At 43.4% G+C, this 21,225-nt stretch overlaps 1 protein-coding gene and 1 pseudogene across 2 annotated transcripts in view; one reads left to right on the top strand and one right to left on the bottom strand.

The window, feature by feature from the left end:
- ROR1 (receptor tyrosine kinase like orphan receptor 1) overlaps positions 1-21,225 on the top strand; it is a 406,019-nt gene that overhangs the window by 12,164 nt on the left and 372,630 nt on the right. The gene's annotated exons all lie outside the window — the stretch shown is intronic.
- Positions 2,613-3,203, bottom strand: LOC101131513 (large ribosomal subunit protein eL19-like; annotated as a pseudogene).

The following is a 21,225-nucleotide window of genomic DNA, read 5'->3' as shown; positions in this document are numbered from 1 at the left end:
AAAGGTGCAGAGAAAGTCCAGGACTTAACACTGATTAGTCTCCCTCCCCAGAAAGAAAGCACCTGGTACAGGGAATAAAGCATTTTCCCCCTTATGCTGGCTACAACTTGATTTTTTTGTTTGTTTGTTTGTTTGTTTTGAGACGGAGTCTCGCTCTGTCGCCCAGGCTGGAGTGCAGTGGCACAATCTGTGCTCACTGCAAGCTCCGCCTCCCGGGTTCACGCCATTCTCCTGCCTCAGCCTCCTCAGTAGCTGGGACTACAGGCACCCGCCACCACGGCCAGCTAATTTTTTGTATTTTTAATAGAGACGGGGTTTCACCGTGTTAGCCAGGATGGTCTCGATCTCCTGACTTCGTGATCCGCCCGCCTCGGCCTCCCAAAGTGCTGGGATTACAGGCGTGAGCCACCGCGCCTGGCCTTTTTTTTTTTTTTTTTTTTTAAGGAGCAGTTGTCAGCTTCGAGGGTTGTGTTGGGGTTAAAACTATGTAGATAAGGTGGTCAAAACCTTTTAGAAATAATCCTCCCACATCTTTGCCTGAGGGCTTAGGTTTAGAAAGTTTCTTAGCCATCCCAGGATGTGGGTGAAAGTGGCTTCCCCCAGACTCATCAAATACACAGAGCAATTGATCTGAGTGCTGGTGGATGGGAGGGAAGGAAAGGAGGGGCCCAAGAGGCGCAGCTCCACCTGCCCGAGGGAGACGTCCTGTGTAACAAGAAGTCACTGGTGCTTCGGTTTGGTTAAATACTGATTTAGCAACTGAAAGGGATGCAGGAGAAATATGGCAATATCCTCTCCAGTAAGAAGTTTACTGTTTTTGTTAGGGAGGCAAGACTGATACACCCCAAACGGTATGGGAATAATGAATTGATCCAAATGTCAGTGGCCTGCCCTTGGTTTAGGGCCCTTTGCCTATCTTGAAGCCTCCAGGAATTTCTACCCTCACACCGGCCTACCTCCCTGGCATATCCAGCTCAGACTCTTTCCTCTTTTCATTTCTTCTTGCTGAATTCTTGTTCTTCAGCCTGTATTGCATCCACATCCAGGAAGGCACCCTGGCCTGTTTCAGCCTCTGTCAGTCCTTCTTCTGTGGTCTCACCTTCCACCAGTATTCTCACATAGGCCGTCTAAATCACACCTGCTTATTCTGATTTAGCCCAACACCTTTGCAATAATTGTCACTGTCAAGTATTAAGCATTGACTGTGGACCTGGCAAGGCATTTTGTATTTTGTAGTGGAATCATATTATTTTCTCCCTGTAGAACTATTGCCTTTCTTTCCTTCCTTCCTTCCTTCCTTCCTTCCTTCCTTCCTTCCTTCCTTCCTTCCTTCCTTCCTGCCTTCCTGCCTTCCTGTCTTCCTGCCTTCCTGCCTTCCTTTCTTTCCTTCCTTCTCTTCTTCTTCTTTTTTTTTTTTTTTCTTTTTTGATGGAGTTTCGCTCTTGTTGCCCAAGCTGGAGTGCAATGGTGCGATCTCAGCTCACTACAACAACCTCCGCCTCCCGGGTTCAAGCAATTCTCCAGCCTCAGCCTCCCGAGTAGCTGGAATTACAGGCACCTGCCACCACGCTTGCCTAATTTTTGTATATTTAGTAGAGACGGGTTTTGCCATGTTGGCCAGGCTGGTCTCAAAATCCTGGCCTCAAGTGATCCACCCACCTTGGCCTCCTAAAGTGTTGGGATTACAGGCATGAGCCACTGCACCCGGCCTATTGCCCTGATTTCAATCCCTCATCTGTCACTCCCTCATTCTGGGAAATGCCCCTTCATTGGTTCCAAAAGGAACTGCTCTGGCCCACACTAATCATAGTCTTTCCTTGGGATTTAGGGGCAGCCCTTCTGGGATGGGGAAGCTGAGAGATGCCCTTGGTCATGTCTGAGCCCAGGAAAGAAGCTGGTGTGTAGGAGAGAATGACTTCATATCCAGAGCAGGCATTGCTGAGAGGCAGAAGAGGTCTGACAGCCTGCCAATCTCTTTTCCACCTCCCTGGGGTTTCCTTATCTGAGCCAGTAGACGCTGCTTTCATGAGGTTATTGTGTTCCTACAATGCACACAGCCTCACCTCACTAATCCTCATAACAAAATGAAGTGGGTGTTATCTTTTTTTTAAAGCTAAGAGGAAGCAGTTTTATTGCTTTTTCTGATGAGAACATTTATATCCATTAAAAGCAAATTCAGAAATGTATAATGAAAACAAATTTCACCCATTATCCTACCATTCAGAGATAACTTCTGATTGTGTTTATACACGTGGATTTATAAAAGGAGGTTATGCTTTTATTCCCAAAAGAAAACTGAGGCTCAGAGATGTTAAGTAACTCCTCTAGGGTCAAAACCAGTGCAAATCACTAAAACGTGTTGACTGTCTGTTAAATTCAATGTAATTAAGTGCCACAGGGAGTTACAGGCAGTAGGTTTTGTGGATCAAGAAGGAAAGAGGCCGGCATTGATTGGAATTACTGGGAGGGTTTTCTGAAGGAGGAGGGGCTTGACAGAGTAATCTAATATGTATATTATATGTTATATATATGTATATTTTAAGGCTTGTTTTATTTTAATGGCTGATCTATATAATCACAGAAGCCAGTATGTACACACAAAGTGGGAATTTTTATTTCCTTGTCTCTTCCTCCTTGGACAAGGTCTTGATGATTTCCTCCTTCTTGACCTGGAGGCACTCTTTATGGTGCTTGCATGCTTCCTTGGTCTTAGACCTTTGGGCCTCAACCTGGTTAGCCAGGAGCTTCTTGCGAGCCTTATCTGCCTTCAGCTTGTGGATGTGTTCCATGAGAATCGCTTGTTTTTGAACACATTCCTCTTAACCTTCAGGTGCAGGCTGTGATACATGAGGTGATCAATCTTCTTAGATATGCGGTATCTTCTGAGCAGCCAGCACAGAATCCTCATTCTCCTCATCCACGTGACCTTCTCTGGCATCCGGGCATTGGTTGTGCCCTTTCGCTTACCTATGCCCATGTGTCTGCCCTTCCGGTAGGCCAAGGTGTTTTCCTGGCATCAAGCCTGGGAATGGACAGTCATTGGCTTGCGGATCATCAGCCCATCTTTGATCAGCTTCCAGATCTGCTGACGGGGGTTGGCATTGGAGATTTCATTGGTTTCATTGGGGTCCAACCAGACCTTCTTCTTGCCACAGGGGAGGACCCTAGAGGCAAGCCTCTTCTGAAGCCTGAGCATACTCATGGCTGCGACCATAGCAGTGAAAGGTGAGTGATCTAATATTGACTTGATTCCTCCCATTAAGTGGCCTCTGAGTAGGCAAAGCCAGTGAATGGGGACACCTGAGCACTGCCTGCTGTCGGGACTGGGCACTGCCTAAGACAATGATTACTTTTGAGCTTTTCTGAAGTGAAAATAAGTCAATGTGAACATGGCAAAGAGGGACAGAGGAAGAGACATATGGTATCTAGAAGGAAGTTGGCAGGTAACAGGGTGCCAGGAAATTAAGACCTAAAGAAATAGAGTGGAGGAGAAGGAGGGTGGGGGCACAACAGTGGATTGTGGTTTTGCATTTGAATCAGGAGGAGGAAAAAAACACCCATCCTTCCTCTCCTTTTTTTTTTTTTTTTTTTTTTTTGTCTTTAAACAGGCACTGTCACTCTCTTTTGGGATTACTTATTTATATGTTTGTCTCTCCCTCTGCACTGTGAGATCTGGGTGAGGAGGAATGGTGTTTAATTTTCATGCATATCTTCAGTGTTCAGCACATTAAGCCTGGCACAAATCAAAGAGACACTCATTAAATATTTTTCAAAGCAAGGATCCACTGACATGACTTTCAGGCAGGCCCTCCCAGGCTGTCTACAACCCCCTCTGTGGTCTCATAGGGCACCTATGCACATGTTGGCTTTTCATGGGCTGTTCCCTCCCACAGAAGCACCTTTCCCCCACCCATCAGCTACAGTCCTTCTGTCTTGGCTCAGATGTCACATCCCTGACTCAACAGGTGAGATTGGATTTCCACTCACATGCTCTCTTAGCACTTTGTGTTCTTAAATAACCTTCATTATAATTTGTCATTGAATATTTATTTGTGTAATGACTATTTTTTGGGATCTTCTCTATCACCGGGTTGGATGCTCCTTACAGTAGGGTCTGGTTCTGGATCTCCTGAGCCTGGCCAGTTGAATGGATTCTACTTTTACTTTTGCTAAGCATTGTTCTTCCTTCCTAGAGGCCGAGATAACTCCAGCTTACCTTGGTGTGACTATCTAGGAATTTAAAAATGCGTCTTCGAACAACTGAAAATCTCCAGGCTATCTCTTCCAACAGTTGAGGAATCCAGCCCTGTAAAAAGTCAATCAGGCTAAATGACACCTGCTGTGAGTTCTGTTTGCAGGAGAGCAGTGGGCAGCTCCAGAGCTGGGCTGTTTTCCCAACATGGAGTCTGTGATAACTGGGTTTTGCTGCTATAAATTAGGGTCACCCTGCTCTTAATTGGCAACCAATTCAGATTCTGCCTTACAGTCCTCCTCTTTCTCCTTTTTCGTGTGGACTGTGTTTGAGAGGAGGTGTGGAAAATCCTGGCACTGTGCTACAGGGACGGTTCACCTGCAGGCTGGGAATAGAGGTGGTGAGTGCTGGCTGCCGGCCCTCAGCACCTTTTTCTCCCTCCCTGTTGCTCTGCCCTTCCCTGTCTTTTCTCAGGAATTTTGAAAGAGGTCTCATTACTAGGGAAATATCCCCTGGGGAGCTCTTCCTCTCTCTTCTTTCTCTCAATGAGTAGAGGGGAAAGTGTTCTCAGTTTTGAACCTGCAAGCCATCTGGATGCAAAGATGGCCAGAAATGCCCCCTTGTCTCTGGATTTCCTACAGCAACTCTGCCTTAGCCTCCCAGTGCCATCTGCTTCAGGCTGGGACATCTTTCCTTCATGCAGGAGAAAGGGGAGCTTAATAAAATTTTGCTGGGGTTTCTTGGGGCCTGAGGCAGTGTTGAGGAGGAGAGAAGCCTGGGCTGTTTTATTTCTTGCACCTGCTGTGAGTCAGGAGTGGTCCTTGGTCAGCAGGCACATGGAGGCCTGCTGGGTGCCAGGCATTGGGCAGGTGTTGGGGCTACAGGATTATCTGCTAGGACCTCAAAGTCTGGCCTTGTGGGCAGCGTGAAAACAATGATGGTGACACAGTGAGAGTCTGGGCACAGGTCCTGGAAGGTGTGGAGAGGGAGCAGCCAATGCAGGCTCCTGTTAGAGTGCTGGAGGCAGAAATCAGGAAAGGTGACTCAGGGGAGTCACCTTTTTTTCACTGGAAAAAAATGTGTCTGGGAGGCACTAAAACAAGAGCCCATTATGTGTTTTAAAATGATATTAGTAATAATGTAGGGGTTTATTTGGACAAATGAGTTCACAAAATTGTGCTGCCTGTAATGTTGATTCTTGACTGAGGGATAAAACTCACTTCCCAGGCCCCTTTCTGTAAGCCAGTTCCCACCATCCCCTTGAACCTCAGCTGCTCCACCAGAGTCAAAGCAACTCAGAAGGAGGCTGAGACCCCCATGCCTCATTGCTAATCGATGGGCATGGCGGATGGGCATGAGGGTGGGGTTCAGGACCTTACCTAGCATCTGTCTTCCCAGAATGTTGCTCTGCCCTTTCTGGGGATAAGAGGTCTTAGTTTCTTTATCTCTATAATGGGAATTATAATCCATTCCCTGAAGATTATGGAAGATTATAGGAGGTAAAGGCTATAAAGTCACCTTGTAAACCTAAAGTCCTATCTGAGATCGAGGATTTAGATGGCAAGTACCATTTTGTCTTCATTTCTTGATGAATGGATCCGTGAGGCCTCCTTTATTCACTCAACAGATATTTACGTGGCAGGCATCATTCTTGATACTGAGGGTAAAGCTGTGAACAAAACAAAGACCCTGGTCATGGAGGAGTCAGGAAATACAGAAATATACATGACAGCAGGTAACAGGAAGGGCCAAGAAGAATGAGCAGGGTAAAGAGCTTGTAAAGGAGGTGGGGTGGGTGCTGTCGCATGGGGCAGTCTGGGAGGCCTCTAGGTTTAAGGGATTTGAGCAGAGAGACCTGTGTGAAGGGAAAGGGTGACCCCTGAGACTGTCTGAGGGAGGAGCAGTGAGTGCAGAGGCATTCAAAGCAAATGCCTTGAAATGGGAGTGTTATCAGTTTACAGTACAACCAGCAATTGCTTCTACTACCACTGGTAATATTTATAGAGTCTATACTGTGTGCCAGGCAGTATTCAGGTGCTGCGACAACCCTATTCGGTAGGTCCTATTTTTATCCTTCCCCCATGTCACAGATGAGGCATTCTTAGAACAAACCAAGCATCCAGATAATACGAAGAGGGAGCAGTTCTCATTTACATGGGGAGTGTATAAGTCACAGCCCTGCACAGAGGGAACAGTGTATGGTTTGGAAAGAAAAAAAATCTCAGTTTGGGCCTGGCCTGCTACTCATCTGCTGCTAGGGCAAAATGTTTCACCTCTCTGGGCTTCTGCTTCCTGATTTATAAAATGGGCTAATAAAAATCTCAGAGTATTATTATGTATATTAAGTGAGAGATCCAAGTGAAAGAATGTTTCAAACTGCAGGGCACCATGAGAATATCACTTTATTCTTCTTATTATTACACCAATTCTCATTCCTTGCCTCTTGCAAAGAGAGAGAATGAGAGAAAAATGGAAACTTGCAACTTACTTAACTTCCTTGGTTCTTTCCCTGAAAACTTATTTTCTACTAATGTCTGTGGGAGTGAATTAACTAGAGTATCCAGTTGAATTAAGTATTTTGCTGAAAGATGAAGGGACTGTGAGATAAAGTTGGTGCCGAGGATTCTCACATTTCTAAAGGAATCACTTGAGGTGCTAGGACTCCCAGTCCACTCTTCCACAATACCAGACAACCTGTAATCCTCAGACCCAGAATCTTATGACAGCTTTCTCTGATTTCACATTGTGTAGATTATCTACCCAAAAAAGTAAGTGGCCTCAAATAGTGCTGCCCTTTAAAATTATTCTATGCATTTGTCCCAGAGTCTTGTGGGATGAATGGCTAAATCCTACTGGATTAGGCGAGATGGGTATTATTATTTGGGGCTACAGAATGGAAAAACTCAGGTGAAGGAAGTTATCCCAAACTTCATAATTGATGGTGAGCCTGGATACTCATTCTCAAATCTGGTGAGGCATCGTTGGCTTCTACCACGATGGCGATGGTAAGCTCATTTGTCAATCAAATGATCGATTGGCAGTAGGGTGATGATAGTTAATAATAATCTATTATATATTTCAAAATAGCTAGAAGAGAATAATTAGAATGTTCCTAGCATAACATTATGGCTATCCCAGTTACCCTGATTTGATCTTTACGCATTCTATGAATGTACCAAAATATCACATGTGCTCTGAAAATATGTACATCTATTATGTGTCAATAAAAAAAGTTAACCAAATGATTGATGAACACCTACTATGTGCCAGGCACAGTGCTGGGTGCTGGCAATACAGGGGTGAATGAGACAGGGACCTGGGTGCTTGCTCTAGGGAATGCCCTTAGGAGAAGCTCAGGGTATGTTTTTTTATTTGGAATGCTTGCTGATTCCCCTCCCAGGACCTCCAGAAAGAAGTGGTGGTTGCTTCAGCGGTCACTTGGTGATGACTGGCAGGTATATACCTGTGTAGCTGGCACATCTGGTGCCTGTGATCAGAGCCGAGCCATCCAGTCTGAGCTTTGTTTTTCCCAGTGCAGCAGTGGTTTCCTGCAGTAAGCTCCATCTTGGTTGTGCTGCCCTCCCCGCTGGGGTTGGGATAACAGCCTCCTGGGGACTGTGGCTAATCTCAGGAGAAGCAGAGCCCCCAGGGAAAGACTCCTGTCTCCGTTGTGTGCACCTAGGATTAGGTAGAATTGCCGCTAATGCAGTTAGGTAAAGGCAAGGGCCCTCGTTGCTGGGGAACCAGGAAGCACAGGGTGAGCTTCCCATCTGCTCTCAGTGAAGGACATCCTCACTGTCACCGCTTCCTAGGGCCAAAGGGGCCTCTGACAAAGCTAATGTGACCAAAGTCAAAATATGGGCTCCGAGAGTCAGCCAAACCCATTCAACTAACTGTGATCTTAGGCAAACCTCAAAGCTTCGGTTTCCCCATCTGTAAAAATTGGGGTACTAATCATATCTACCTCATTACCTTTTGGTGAGGGCAAAATCAGACAATGCTGACGGACACTGGCATGTCCTGAGTGTGCATGGTGAGTCGTCCATCAACAAGAGCTCAGATGACCATGTTCCAGGCGAGGAACCTGAGGCCCACCCTGGCCTTGATCAGAAATAACCACCCTGAATTCCTCAGTGCCTGAGTCTGACGTCGAAACTGGCTTCCCCGGCCTCCAGCACTAGGCCACGAAGGAACCAGCTTCTTTCTCTCACTGGTGGTGGCCTGCTGTGCCCTGCTGGCTGGGTCCAGAGAGACAGAATGAGGAGGAGCTCAGGACCAGTTATCAGAGGCCAGAGGGCGGCTCTCCAGCTAGACTGCTAGCAGGACCGCAGTGATGGAATCACCTGAAGGTCTTCTTCAATTTCCTCATCTGTAAAATGCAGTGGCTTGACTGCCCCTTCCAGCCCTAAATTTGTTTTAGGAAGCCCACTGGAGGAAGCAGCGAGCAAGAAGGGAGCAGCGGAGGGAACATATCAATATGATGTAAGAATAATAGCTCCCATTTTGCAAGTCCTGACTGTATGCCCGGGACTGTGCTGGGATACACAGGGTCCAGAACATTATCCATTTTCTAGGGGCTCACGCACTCATGAAACTGGTGGTAGTGGTGGGGTGCAGTCGTTTGGGGTGGGTGGAGAGACATAATAACCGGAGGAATTAGAATTTGTTTTGGTACATGCCTTAAGAGAGATCTGCACAGTGACTTGTGGACCCCAGACAAGGCTGCCTGTGTGTGCAGAGCCTCGAATGCCATGCAGTGAAGGGAGGTTGGAACCCTGCATCCAGGGAAGCGGACTTTGTGGTTGGGAGGGCAGGTTCAGGAAGGTTCTGGTGGGAGGGTTGGCAGCCAGGCTGGTGCTCCAGGGGGCTGATGGATTACATTCTTCGAGTTAGAAATCATCAGAAGCCCCGCTGAGAGGGCTCTTGTGGCTTTGGAGCTATGCCGGAGGTTCCCTCTTGCAAGGGGAAAAATTGGCTGTGCCTTTAAGTGTTATCCTCCTGTCCTCTTGGTTTCCTAGTGTGGCAAGATTCAAATCCAAAGTATTTGCATTGAATTTGTTAATTTCAACCAGTAGTAGAATAGAATAAGAAGTCTAAACAGCCATTTTTTCTTCCCTTGGAGGGTATGTTTTCTGACCTTTTAAGGAAAATCCTGTTGAAACCTTGAAAACTTGTGACTCTAGGTGCTGGATCTGACACTGGGTCAGGGACATATTGTGGACCTGCCGTGTGCTTGGGCCTGAGCTGAGCAAGCTCATGGAGTAAGCTCTCTTGAACTCTTAAGACCGTGAAAATACAGTTCCAAGCCACAGAAGCCCTTTGGAGTGATTCTGAATGGTGGGAGGGCAGAGAGGCTTTGAATGCTGTTTGAACACTTAGACTGCTAAGTGCGACTCTTCAAACACTTCACGTGCCTTAGATGGTCTAGTGCAAAGGATATGCAGGAACATAAAATATCCTGCCGCTACTGGAATAGCCTTATCTTCTGCCTCAATATTGATTTAGAACAATAGCTTGTTTTGAACTTTCTCCCCATAAATTAAATTTTAATTTAGAAAATGCCATTAGGGGAATCTTAGTATGTAAGTACAGAAGGTTTTGGAGATGGGGGTGGCTGCTCAGAAGGGAGTCTTTAGAGATGACAAAGGTAAAAGCATTACTCTAATCAGAACATTTCATTAAAACCCTCATCAGATTGATCCGTCGACACATAGTATTTTGAGTATCTTTTGTTGGCAACATTCTGTGCTGGAAACTGGGAGAGAGAGAGTTTAGCTCTTGTCCTCTATGTATGTGCATATTTATATGTGTGTAGTATTGTCTTATATGGGAAAGGACGATGGGATTTTTTTTTTCAGAAACATTTTTCCCTTCTACAAAGGATGACATCAGGGCATAGCAGAAAGAGCTCTGGACTGAAAGTCAATAAACTTGAGTTTATCTCCTAGCCCTACCTCTAACTAGCTGTGTGGCCCCAGACAAAACACTTGCCTTCTCTGATCCTCAGGTTCTCATCTGCAAAGCAATAAGGTTGGACCAAGCCCTGTGTAGTGGCAGTGTCAACATCACCTGGGAGCTTGTTAGAAATGCAGAGTCTCAGGCTCCTCTCCAGAACTACTGGATCAGAAGCTGCATTTTAACATGATCCCAGGTGATTTATATGCAAATTAAAGAACCATGGCTTTAAAGAACCATTCCTGCTCTAGTAATGTATTATTTTCTGTTTTTTTCCAAATGCATATTAAAATATAGTTATGAAGAATTTATCCAAGACTGCATCAAACATTCTACATAAAATGGGTGTATCATCTCTTACCCTTTAAAAGTTTGTACTTTGTGAGAAAAGAGGTTTAAAGGCAGAAACAGGCACAAGCAGTCGTACATTCAGTTCCAGTGCTAGATATACATATTTCTTCCTTTTGCCTCATTTGTGTTTTGGGCCTTGACAGTGTGGTAAGGGCAGCGGTGGAGAGAGGAGAGGAGGAGTTGCAGAGTCGAGGTGACTGAAGGTGGAAATGGCAATGCACCGAGCCCTGAGCTGGCAGGTGGTCCAGAGAGCAGCGGGCCCCAGCCCAGCTCCTCAGTATCATTGCAAGGGTTTTGAGAATCCAACATCATCGGTGATGAGAAAAATGTTTCACATTTTTCAAGCATATGTGAAAGTGCTTTGATGAATTGAATAACAATTCATAGTGATTTTTTGATGTTCTATATTTTTTCTAATTAATTGATTCTAAGTGTTAAACCTATTAGATGGGAAGAGGACTCTAGTTCATTTTTGCATTAAAAGGGGTCTTTCTTACTTGAAGCTGGTGGGAACTATTGGAAGAGGGCGTAATAATTAATAATGATGACAATAACTAACACATACCGAGAACTTTCTAGGTGCCAGGCACTGTGCCTTGCAAAAAAGGACTTTGGGCATCTGTTAATTAATTTATGGATAAGGAAACCAAGGCTCAGAGCGGTGAAGTGACTTGCTCCCAGTCATCCTATGAGTAATTGGTGGATCCAGGCTAGAAACCCAGTGTCCTGGCTGTGGGGCCAGCTTTTTTTCTGCTGTGCCCGATTTTGTGGTTTGTCTCGCTGGTGCTCTGGAGTAGCATGTGTGGGAAGGCTGAACGGAGAGTCATGAATTTTCACGAGTTCCTCCTCTGGGAATCACAGACTATCAGAGTCCAGAGGACTTTCAAAAGCATGCAGGCCACAAACTCCATTTACAGGTGAACACATCCAGCCCAGCAAGGGAAGGGAACTTGCCCAAGGTCAAACAATTAGTAGGGTTTATTTGTTCTGGTCTCCCTCTACCTGAAATTCAGCTCTATTTGAACAAGTGAAACAAGCCCTTCTGTGAAAGCAAATGAACACGGTTTTGAATATTGTATCTCAGGTTGCTGTGAGGGCTATATATATCTTTAAAAAGGATTCAGCATAGCCACTGGTAGTTGATAAACACTCAAATAATGTTTGTTATTGTTATTATTTTTACTAAGCTTCACATATTAAATTTAGGGACACCTTTGTTGTTGTTGTTGTTTTAAAGCAGGACTGATTGTAGTCTTGTCTTTTTTTTTTTTTCCATGTTCTCTATCTTCAGGATAACCTTTGAGAGGACAGACGACCAAATTTCTTTTCACTAAATACTGCACCACATAATCATTGGAAGCCATATACTGGGAAGGGAGAAAGTTGCCCTTTTGAGAGGTTGCGTTCTTCATCTTATGAGCCCATGCCATGCCAGCCAGCTCTCACTGAGCTGAGAAGCTATCTTTTTGGCAGTAGGTCTCCTGATCATGAAGATTTGAATGGAACAGACATTTTCTGAGACTCAGTCAGGCATTTTTCCACTCTGCATACAATTGTTACCAATCTAGAGAAGTAGGAACTGGTTTAGAATCAGAGCCAGCTTCATAGGTATGCAACCTGTGCAACTGCGCAGACCATCCACATTGGAGCCCCCTGGTTGATTTGACGCTCTGCAGGGAAATTGGAATTCTTAATATTATTTTCAGTAAGAGGCCCCACTTTTTTATTTTGCACTGGGCCCGTCAACTTAAGTAGGTACTCTTGGTTAGAATAACCTAGAACAGGACCAAGAGCCTGTGAGGAACAAGTCAGTGGGGGTTGCAGTTTTTGGGGGAGGAGGAGGAGGCCACAGACCTGACCCCTTGTGATGGGTCCTAGTATTATACATGGGCTTGAGCCAGGCAGCATGCAGTCCGCTGCCATAGAGAGGAGGTAAGCAGGGTGGTTTGTTGTCTTGCCCACCCATCACTTTGCCTTGTAAGTATAGACAAGTCACTAACTGCTCTGCATGTCTCCTTTGTATCCCCAGCCCTGATCACACGTAGTACCCAGCACATAGTAATCACTTAACACATTGTGGCTATTTACTTTATTGCTGCTCTAAAGTAGTCCAGAGATGAACCGTTATTCCAGGGGCTTTACATGTATTATCTCTAGTTTTTCTGACAGCCTTTCAAGGTAGACATGATCGTTCCTTCTTTACAGATGAGGCAACTGAGACTCAGAAACGTTAAGCAAAAGTATCTCTGGTTCATCTCTGGACTACTTTGAAGAAATAGATGAAGTGTTGTGTGAGATGCATTATAAACTTTCCTATTTTTGGTGTCAGCACCATACTTTATATCTTGGCTATTCGGGGGCTTAACGTCAATTTCCCTGCTAGTAACCTCTTTCTTTTATTGATTCAACAGCTGGATTAACTTCCCCAGCATCATCATTTATTAGCCACGTAATCTTAGATACTTTTGCTTAATGTTTCTGAGTCTCATTTGCCTCATCTGTAAAGAAGGGATGATCATGTCTACCTTAAAAGGCTGTTAGGAAAACTAGAGATAATACATGTAAAGCCCCTGGAATAATAGTGACTGGCACATAGTAGGTGTTCAAGTCACTTTTCTTATTATAAAGTTGACATACAAACAGCTTTCATTGTGTCATTTCCCTTCCTCAAAAATATCTTCAGTGGCTCCCCATTGCCATGGCCATGGTGGATCAAAGCTCATCATGATCTAGCCATAGCCTACATTGTCTGACTTCTCTCACCAGTGTTTAAAAACTTCTCCAATGCTAGCTGTGTCTTGTTCCCCAGGCCACTGGAACCTCCTTGGCGACAGAATTCCATGTTATCACTTGAGTGCCTAGGAGCGTGCCTGTCATAGTGTCTGTATGGCTGTTTGCTAATCACAGTGTATTTCAGGAATATTGTGCAATTCTGCTTTTTTCCCATTTGTTTATAGCTCTTAGTTCCTTCAAATTGGAAATGGATTATGGTTTTGCATTTGACTCAGGAAGAGGAAAAAAAACACCCATTTTTCCTCTCCTGTTTTTTTTTTTGTTGTTGTTTTTAAACAGCTAGTGTCACTCTTTTGGGATTATTTGTTTATATGTTTGTCTCTGTCTCTGGACTGTGAGGTCTGGGTGAGGAGGAATGGTGTTTAATTCTCATGTATATCTTCAGTGTTCAGCACATTGAGCCTGGCACAAATCAAAGAGACACTCATTAAATATTTGTCAAACTGATGAATATTGGAAAGCTCAAGTTTTTATGGCAGACGAGGGAGACAGTGGGAGCTGCCTTTTTATTGGGAAAACATTGTTTATTAGATCTGTATGGATCATTTAGAAAATATGCAGTTGGTTATCTTTTATGGTCAAAGAAGAAAATCAGTATAAAATGCTTAATTAAAAGCAGGAGCTAACATTTCCCCTAGTAACGAAGGCAGGCTTGTGAATATTTTCCTTTCCTTAGCTCAGGAGTTGGGCAGGCAGCCAGGCTCAAAGATGGGGATGCTTCATAGACAGATGAGAAGGTTTGACTTAGGAGGACTGAGTCCCAGGGTTACCCTGGGTCCATTTTTGCTTTAATGTTTCTCCACATGGATGTTGAAAATGTGAATGAAGAGTGTTAATTCCTTAAGATATTCTGATGACAATGTCAACCCCTTTAAGGTGATTTTGCTGTTACCTATAAAATTATCACTTGTTTGTGAATTGATTATAATGGCATATTTTCAGGAGTATGTTTTGTACTTTTAATTTGAGATTAAAAGCCCTAAGAAGTGTGGGTCTTTTTCTCATTCTTCTTGGTGCTCCTGTGCCTGACACAGAGCAGGCCCTTAAAAGATGTGATACCTGGAGTTCTTATCCACTTGGCATCAGCAGAGTTGGCCCTTTCCTGGGTGTAGGAAACTGCTGAGGACTAGGAGCTGGGGAGGCAGAAAACGCAATGATGTTCTGAATGGTTTCTGCCACTGGAAGGAAATCAGGCCCTCTGAGACAGACAATGATTGGATGTGCTGCAGGACAGGAGGTCTGAGTACCGGCAGCATCCACATTACCTGGGAGCTTGCTGGAAATGCAGAATCTCAGATGCGCTCCAGACTTACTGAATCAGACACTGCAGTTCATCAAGATCCTCAGGTAATTCATCTGCACATTAACATCTGAGATGTGCTGCTCTGATGAGAAAAATCTGGGAACTTCCTCAACCTTGAGGCTCGATAGTCTGGATTTTCGTAATTCTAGGATGTAGCATGGTGAAGTTTGACTGACCTTGAATCCCAGAGCTGCCACTGTGGGGATATTAATTAACCTTTTTAATCTCAGATGTTTTTCATCTATAAAAAGTATATGTTGGGTATTTTGCTAGGTTTTTTTTTTGGTGAGGATTAAATGAAATAATATAATGCTCTTGGCATATAGTAGGAACTTAATAAATATTACTTATTGCTGATTTTGTTATTTTATCTGAGCCCTGGTGTAGATGGTTTAATTATTTATTATGATAGGAGAAAATTGCTGTATTATTATGATTACAATGTTGTAATTTTGCATTAGTTTTATGTCATTTATATGATTTAATGAGTATTCTTAAAGAATTAAAAAGCATTTGCATGCTTTTGAACTCTTGTTTTAACCTGTTTTTGAATCTTCTACTCATAACATGGACGTATTATGTGGCTGTATTTATGAGTATCATGTTTTTGGTCTTTTTTTTGAGACAGAGTCTCGCTCTGTCACCCAGGCTGGAGAGCAGTGGCGTGATCTCGGCTCACTGCAACTTCTGCCTCCTGGGTTTAAACAATTCTCCTGCCTCAGCCTCCCGAGTAGCTTGGATTACAGGCACCCACCACCACACCTGGATAATTTTTGTATTTTTAGTAAAGACGGGGTTTCACCATGTTGGCCAGGCTGGTCTTGAACTCCTGACCCCAAGTGATCCGCCCACCTCAGCCTCCCAAAGTGTTGGGATTACAGATGTGAGCCACTGTGCCTGGCCGGGTATCATGTATTTTTTAAACACTACTGAATCACTTATATTTCATTTTGGAGATTTCTTCCTCCCATTTATTCTGATAATAATGATTAAGTAGCCTTCTTATCCAGCACTCATTAGACACTTAATGAAAAAGGTTAGTTAAAATAGGGAGTGAGGAAATAGTGAAGAAATGAAATTAACTGTTTTATCTCACTTTAACTGCCTAGCTGTACATTCATTTAATCATGTAGCTTTTCCTTTGAGCTGGGTCTGATGTTTGGAGGGTGCTGTCTTCTTTCACAACCACACCTAACCTGTAATACATTTTCTGTGGTATCCAGCTTTGTTTTCTCTAAAGTGGATAGAAGCTGAAAGACACAAGTAAAGCACTGTAAATGGGGAATTCTTTTAGATACATATAATGCCCCCCCATGTGTTTATCCTTGTCTTAGAGTTAACACAGTGGTAATTATTTGGTGGGGGGAGGGGAGGAGGTTATTTTTATTTCACTTTCCAAAGAATTGGGCTTAATTTTCACAGAAGCAACAACTCTTCTTATACTCTTGTTTTATTAATTTAAATTCTGTAAAGTACACAATTTCCAAAAAATTATATAGCTGAAACTGTATAACAAGCTTTGGGATCAAACCCTACTGAATCTTGTCAGAATAGAACTCAAGAGGTGGGAATAGTGCATGGCTTGTCCAGGAGCATCCACGGAGCATCCCTGGACACTAGGTGGGTGCTCTGTAGAGGGAATGGAGAGCCCTGCCCGATCTAGTGAGTTAGTTATGTGGAGGTTGGTTAAAAAAACTTCTATATTTGTTTATTTGCATGCTACTTTACAGTTCTTGAAGTACTTTCAAATTGATTTTCTCATTTAATTTTTACAATGCTCATGAAATAAGCAAGGCAAGAATTTAGAGGTGGGAAAATGGAGGTTCATAGAAGTTGAATTGTGTGACTATGAATAAGTAATTTCCTTGAAGGTGCTTTGGAAGCAGAGTTCAGATTTTTCAGTCTTAAGCCAGATCTCTACCCTCTCTTCTCGATTGCCTCTTTTCTTGCTGTTTTGAAAGCAGTGATGAGACTTTGATTTTATTTAGATATTTATAATTTTCTTATAGCATTATGTTACTATCGTAGGGCATATCAGTAATAGTAACATACTACATATGTCAATGTTAGACATTTAATCACCTCTAGCAACCTACAAGCAAGTAAAGAGACAAAACTCCTCTGGACCAGCACTGTCCAATAAAATTATAATTTGAGCCACATATGTAATTTGAAATTTTCCTTTAGGCACATTACAAAACAAAAAAGAAACAAATAAAATTAATTATATATTTTCTTTAGCCCAGTAAGTCCAAAATATCATCATTTCAACATGCAATCTTTATAAAAATTCTTCTTGTGATATTTTGCACTCTTCTTTTTGTACTAAGTCTTTAAAATCAGGTGTGTAAATTGCTTTACAGCACAGCTTATCTCAGACTAGCCATATTTCAGGTGCTCACTCACCACATATGTTGAACAACACACCTGAACTTTAAGAAGAATATTGTAACAAATGCAGGCATGTGAACACTTGGAGATACAAGCCTCTAATACTTTGGGGCCATTTAATTTCGAGACAAATAGTTTTACAGATTTTGGTGGCTCCTAATAATGACTCCAAATCATTAAAAATAAGATTAAATTATCTACATTGTATTTAAGAGGGCCAAGTATGGTATGAAATATGTATTTAGAAAACTCTCCATCAAATTTTTTTTTTTTTTGAGATGGAGTCTCGCTCTGTCGCCCACGCTGGAGTGCAGTGGCGCAATATCGGCTCACTGCAACCTCTGCCTGCTGGGTTCAAGCAATTCTCCTGCCTCAGTCTCCTGAGTAGCTGGGACTACAAGGTGTGTGCCACCATGCCCGCCTAATTTTTAATATTTTTAGTAGAGATGGGGTTTCACCATGCTGGCGAGGCTGGTCTTAAACTCCTGACCTCGTGATCTACCCGCCTTGGCCTCCCAAAATGTGGGGATTACAGGCGTGAGCCACCGCGCCCGGCCCAAAAATATTTTTAAAAAAGGTTTGACATATAACCCAGCCATTGTACTCCTGGACATTTGTCCCAGAGAAATGAAAACTTATGTCCACATAAAAGCCTTTACAGGATTGTTCATGGCAGCCTTGCTTGTAATAGCCAAAATCTAGAAACAAACCAAATGCCCTTCAGTGGGTGAATGGTTAAACAAACTGTGCTACATCCATACCATGGAATACTACTTCACAATAAAAAGAAATGAACTATCGATGCACTCAACAACTTGGATGGGTCCAAAGGGAATTGTGCTGAGTGAACAAAGACTCAGCAAAACTCAGTGAAAATAATGTTTTACTGGGTAAAAAATTATGAGACATTAAAAAAAGTACCCTTTTGAGATTATGCTGAGTAATCTCTAAAGGTTATATTTATAGAACATTCCCAAAATAACAAAATTGAAGAAATAGAGAAGAGATTAATGGTTGCCAGGGTTAGGGACTCAGGAGGGGGGCGTCCTGGGAGGGGGATGGCTGTGGCTGTGAAGGAGGATCATGAGGCAACTCTGTGGTGGTGGAACAGTCCTGTATTGTAATTGTAATGGTGGTTACATGAACCTATGTGTGATAAAATTGCACAGAACGCACACACTCACACACAAACACACATGAGTGCATGTCAAACTGGTCCAATCTGAGTAAGGCCTATGGATGTACCAATGCTGATTTCCTGATTTTTCTATTGTATTAGTGTTATAGAAGATGTTACCAGAGGGCAAAACTGGATGACGGGTATGTGAGACCTCTCTGTGCTATTTTTGTAACTTCCTCTCAATCTATACTTATTTCAAATTAAACAAAAGCCTGGTGCTTGAATAGATGTTCTATTATTTGTAAAGCCTCCTTCCTAGAACTCTACAGTGAAGAACCCCAGTGAAGATGTATGAATGAGGATGAGCGTGGACATCTGTTCAGGGACCCTTTTAATTTTTTTTTTTTTTTACCGTTCTTTATTTATTTTTAATTATACTTTAAGTTCTGGGATACATGTGCAGAACGTGTAGGTTTGTTACATAGGTATACATGTGCAGGGCTGCTTTTTCTACAAGCTTGGGGCTGGGCTTATCTCAGTGCAGAGGGGAATGGTTGTGGCCTAGCTGCAATCTCTCCCCTAAATAAGAAGGGACCCCATTCTTGTTCCAGTTTCTTGTTAAGGTCACTGCAGCAGAGGATGCCATCTCTAGGCTCCTGAATCAGAATGTCCCCTGAGGTGCCATTGGGCTGTTTGACCCCACCTTGGGAATGCTAGAGCCTGAGATCTTGTCACTTGCTCTTCACATTTTCATATTAATGTGTCACTGGCTTTCAGCAGTTGCCTCTCAGTAATGCATTTAGTCCCTGGTGAGTATTTCATAGCCAGATGAACTTTAATCCCTGAATGCGCTGAAAGGGAGGGTTCCTTTTCCTCTTTTGAAGATTCTGCTCCCCTGTAAGAAAAGTGCATGATTTAATTAGTGGATGAAAGAAAAGGGCCCAAATGGAGCCAAAAAAGAGTCAGCAGCATTGCCACCCACCTGCAGACACACAATAAGATAAAAGCAGCACCTGATCAGGGAGGGGAAGGAACCAGGAGGGAGAGGGACAGGCTTGGCCATGGGTGTAGCCCGGAGTCGGGAAGCCCGTGGCCCAGGATCAGGTCAGCCACTGGCTCAATGTGACCTTGGAGCTCAGCCTCTGTGGGATTTGCTTTCTCATCCTTTTAAAATGGAGATGGTAATATAGATCCTTCCTACCTCCAGAAACATGTAGACAGCAGAAAGAAGATGGGGGCAAATCTATGAAAGTATAAAATGCACTATAAAAAAGTATAATGCAGTTTATAAATGGTTGCTCCTAATGTATCAACTGGAGTGAAACTAGCCAGAGTGTAAGAGAGGAAAGAGGGGAAGATGCAGAACTCTGTTCTTGTATCTTTTTTAAAAAACACAAAAAGGTGATGTCTTGGTAAAGAGTAGAAGTTTGACATGTTTTGTCATGATAAGAATAGAATTACTGTGGTGACTGTCCATTTATCCACTTGGGATCCGAGCATTCCAAAGTATAAGATGCTTCATTACAGGCCGGGTACAGTGGCTCATGCCTGTAATCCCAGCCACTTTGGAAGGTGGAAGCAGGAGGATCTTTTAAGGACAGGAGTTCATGACCAGCCTGGGCAACATAGCAAGATCCTGTCTCTATAAAATATATTTAAAAAATTAGCCTGGTGCAGTGGAATGCACCTGTAGTCCCAGCTACTAGGAAGGCTGAGGTGGGAAGACTGCTTGAGCCCAGGAGTTCAAGGCTGCAGCGCACTATGATTGCATGACTGCACTCAAGCCTGGGCAACAAAGCAAGACCCTGTCTCAAAAAACAAATAAAAATGCTCCTTGGCTGTATAAGACATATTTTATTGCCCTTTTGGAGATTTATAATGACCACATTAAAGTTTTGGAAAAATCCTGCAACAAAGAAATCCGTTTTACTTAGTTTAGTTCAGTAACTCCTTAGTTTATTATCCATGGACCCCTCTCCTGTGCCCTGTGACTTCCTCCTAACTTGTTACATAGCCTGGTCAAGTGCCCTGGAACAAGGGTACTGCTCTGCAGAATTCTGAACTGAGTTCCTGGGGTTTTGTTGTTAGCTTGCTTGTGACTGTCAAGACTATTTTTTTTTTTTTTTGAGATGGAGTCTCGCTCTGTCGCCCAGGCTGGAGTGCAGTGGCACAATCCCAGCTCACTGCAAGCTCCACCTCCCAGGTTCACGCCACTCTCCTGCCACAGCCTCCTGAGTAGCTGGGACTACAGGTGCCCGCCACCACGCCCTGCTAATTGTTTGTATTTTTAGTAGAGACGGAGTTTCACTGCGTTAGCCAGGATGGTCTCGATCTCCTGACCTTGTGATCCGCCCACCCCGGCCTCCCAAAGTGCTGGGATTACAGGCGTGAGCCACCGCGCCTGGCCCAGACTATTTAATTTTTGTAAATAATTTAATGTTTTGTTTTTGTTTTTGTTTTGGCCTCAAGGAAACTCAAGGAAAATTTGTACCTCATGGTTAGTTTCCATTTTAGAATACTGTGACCTTTGTATCTTTGTACTGTTTTTCAAGTTTTCTTTCCTTGTCTTGACAGATTCACAGGCCCTGACTTAAAAATTCTTGTTACTATATTGCTTGTTGTATCATAAGCCATTTCAGAATCTGCCTGGATTGAGATGCGCTATGAATATAATTAAGAAACAAAAACAAACTAATAAAATTTCAATAACAACTCTTTTTTGAGGGCCTGTCATTTTTCAGGCATGGTACTGGGTTCTTTGCATAAATGATTTCTTCCTTAATGTGATCAAGGTGTTCCTCAGTTTTGTCCTAGGAGGTTTTAGATCTCACGGTTCTAATTTAGTTTCTCAGAGTCTTACAACTGGGAGGGACTTTTGAGAGCATCTGACCCTAAGAAATAACCTCCAGGGAGATGAAAGTCTAAACCAGCCAGGACAGATGGTCTTCTGAGACTCTCCATGGCAACCTGCAGCTAATCTCTGCCCTTCTGCCACTTCTGGGAAAATTGCTTTACGGAAATGCTGTTTTAACTGGGAGCATGAAATCACTAATGATGGGCAAGGTGGGGGTGGCTGGTTTGTGTTTGGGAAATTAAGGTTCGGTGCCTGTCTCTCTGGGG

This window comes from Gorilla gorilla, chromosome 1 (genome assembly GCF_029281585.2).
Source record: "Gorilla gorilla gorilla isolate KB3781 chromosome 1, NHGRI_mGorGor1-v2.1_pri, whole genome shotgun sequence".
In the NCBI taxonomy this organism is placed as follows: domain Eukaryota; kingdom Metazoa; phylum Chordata; class Mammalia; order Primates; family Hominidae; genus Gorilla; species Gorilla gorilla.
This window is presented reverse-complemented; position numbering and strand designations above follow the sequence as displayed.